Here is a 3,045-nt window from a genome sequence, read left to right on the forward strand (position 1 = left end):
CTGCTGAACAGGAGCAAAACTGCAGTGACTGAAATTTGGAGAGCTTTTATGCCAAGCATGCTTCTCCCTGGCTTCTTAAAGTTTCTTTGGGCTTGATGGATGAGATCTTGGAACAAAAGGAGTTAGAAGTGATTGTAAAATCCACTTATTTATTACTTAACTTTCTGTACTTTGGTTATCGGCTTCAAGTATTTGTATTGAAAAATGAAACGTTACTATAGAAGGAAAAAAATTATATATCCAAAATGACAAAAAGCCTTTGAAATATCCCATGGAGCAGGCTCAACTCTTTTTGAAGGAAACGGCCATGCTTTTAGCAGGCTCTCAATGTGACAGCAGCTGCCCAGAGGTCTTTTGTGGTTAGGGATAACAGTTATGTTTCTCCCTTATTTTTTCTACTCCTCAGTTCCAGGAGTCTAACAAAATGCATTTTTCGTGGCCACTGTCACCCAAGGGCTGTGTGTATGTAGGGGATGTATCTCAGTTGTTTGAGCAGCAGTAGATACATCTGTAATGGTTGCAGGGAATGGGTGTGTCTGAGTGAACAGTGCATCTGTGATAGCTGGAGCACCCTCATGGCTTTTCCTTCTGTCCCTCCATCCGTTGCTCCAAAATGCTCTTGCTAAAATCAGGTTGTATGGATAAAGCCTGTAGAGAAAGGCCAGGGGTTCTGTAGGCAAATAAAGTGTGTCTGAGGTGTTTAGAAACTTGGCTTGGCCCAAGTCTCTATGTTGTATAAGTATTATAATTATTTGGTTAATGCCTGCTCAAACGATTTCTCCTTTTATGAGCTGCCAGAAACACCCTAAAGAAGCAGGGTCCACACTGACTCTGGGAGTAATGCACTTTTACAGTGAGACACAGCAGAAAACCCCATCTCAGAGTCTCTGGCAGAGTTACAAAAAGTATGTCAGACTCCACACATGCCCCACAGGGAAGTTTCTTTAATGGCTTAGCAGGGTATTAGACTATAGCTACAATATATTTTAGTTGGTATGTGGTACATTCCAGCACGACTTTGTACTTAGCAATGACTTCAAAACAGCACTTGATGGTGGTTTTCTTTTTTTAAACTCATGACTTTGCTGTGTATCATAGAGCAGTGGCCATTGCTGTTGGGAAACACCTTGCTTGAAGACAAAACTCAGATCTGTTCCTGAGTTTTCATTCTTTTAGCACAGAATTTTGCAGAATTAGAAAGGACCTGGTATTACTGTTAATGTGATTACTAAAAGATGAGTTATAGGGAGCAGCTAAAAAACTTATCCTGTGTTCTGTGCTGTTGTGTCTGTCACTGATAGGTGAGTGAAGGTGAACTCATGGTATTGATGTGGCTTTTGTTGTCTCAGGAGTCTGGATCCAGGAGAATATAGATGCTGATGTCTTGGTGAATAATGATTCCGGGGTAGATTTTCCCCCTGTGAGCGTTGTGTGTTGGTAAAAATATTTCTCTCAAAGTTTTCCTTGGTTAACACCAAGTGAATCCTAGAATTTTGACCCCAAGCTGGAGTAGTAAGCAGTAGTAAAGATGAAATGAAAAGAGGGAGAATGAGGCTACCAGTGGGAGGAGAGAGGCTGCCAGAGTCTCAGTATGAAGGTAAGGCTCTGAGATGGGGCTGCTATAGTCAGTCACAAAGGAAGGGACCTGCCTGCCTCTTGACTTATACATCCATCATGTAAATTTGCAAATAAAGCCATTTGAAGAAGCTCTTTGTGCTAATTTATTTTCAGTTAGTCCTTACGGTGTGTATCTTGGCTGTTTTCCCAAAGCTGCAAAGTAACTAGACTTTGTTAAAGTTCACTTGAACTTCCATCATTGTTTAATGGAAAGGTTGAAATTGAAATGCTCTCACATGCAGAGCCAACAAACCATGGCAGAGGATTGTCTTGCAGTCTTTGGAGAAATGTTTGTTGTTCTTTAGTTACTGGTGTTCACCACAATGTAGAACCCTTGGCTTGAAAAAAGGAAGTCAGAGAAAGGCTTAATGAGGAAAGATAGCATCATACAATTGAGGAAGAACTTTTCAAACTAAATGCTTCTAAAACCACTGGTAGCTCTAGCCAAGGGAAAATGAAATGTTCCCTCATGCCTGGCGTGTCTTTCTGTCCAGAAGAGTTCCCATGAATTTCATAGGCCAGGGCTTGAAGACAGTATTCATATTGCAGTTATTGCACCTAAACAGGCCTGAGGTTCTCCTATAGCAAGAGACTGCCAGGAGGAGGAGATGTCCTGAGATGCTGATAGACAGCCACAAACAGCAAAGAGAACCACGAGCTCATTACTGCTAAAACACTTGTAGAAAAGATGGGTTGTCAAGAATTTCATGAAGGGGTAAAAAAAATGCTTTCATTGAAGTGCAACTGCCGTTTGAAACGAAAGAACTTGCAGAAGAAAGCAGGGAAACACAGTGAGGAAAAATCCAGGTCTCAAAGGAATGTTTGGTTGTGTGATGAGAAGCACGGTGGATGGCAGGAAGCAGCTAAAATGAGCTATATAGGCAGCATGAAGTTTTGAAGCATTTAATTTAAAGAAGAAATTTGGAATTTATCCAAAGAAGAACCTGGTATAAACCTCTGCAGACACTGCCACTAATTTGGATAGCAAATACCAGGAACAGGGGCACATAAATGAGGAATAAAAACAGACAGCAGCAGCAATCGAATTAATGTATAATAGGAGCTGAGCTTATAGGTATAAGAAAAGTTAGAAAAAGCCAAAATTCTGTTGCTGACATGGCAGAGGAAAAAGTTCTGGGGAGCTCTGTGGGATATGGGGTGATTAAAAAGCAAAGGGCAAATAATGTTCTTGTCAGAGAGGAGGTGGCATTCAGAGGGACTGGCCAGACAGCAGCAGTAACTGGAGTTGAAAATAGGTTGCTAAGAGACATTGTTTTTAAGGACAGACTAGAGAAATATCTTTCCAGGACAGTTTGAGTATTGGTAAGAAGATGGAGAACAAAACCTCTGATAACTGTGTTTTGTCCTTGATAAAAAGATAATTTTAGTCTGGATGTAGTTAACCTATAGTGGGTTACAGTGTAGGGA

At 40.9% G+C, this 3,045-nt stretch overlaps 1 protein-coding gene across 1 annotated transcript in view; it reads left to right on the top strand.

Annotated features, from left to right (window-relative positions):
- Nucleotides 1-3,045, top strand: part of CD44 (CD44 molecule (Indian blood group)) — a gene marked incomplete at its 3' end in the record, with an annotated part of 21,898 nt that overhangs the window by 617 nt on the left and 18,236 nt on the right. The gene's annotated exons all lie outside the window — the stretch shown is intronic.

This window comes from Merops nubicus, unplaced genomic scaffold (assembly GCF_000691845.1).
Source record: "Merops nubicus isolate BGI_N331 unplaced genomic scaffold, ASM69184v1 scaffold772, whole genome shotgun sequence".
Taxonomy (NCBI): domain Eukaryota; kingdom Metazoa; phylum Chordata; class Aves; order Coraciiformes; family Meropidae; genus Merops; species Merops nubicus.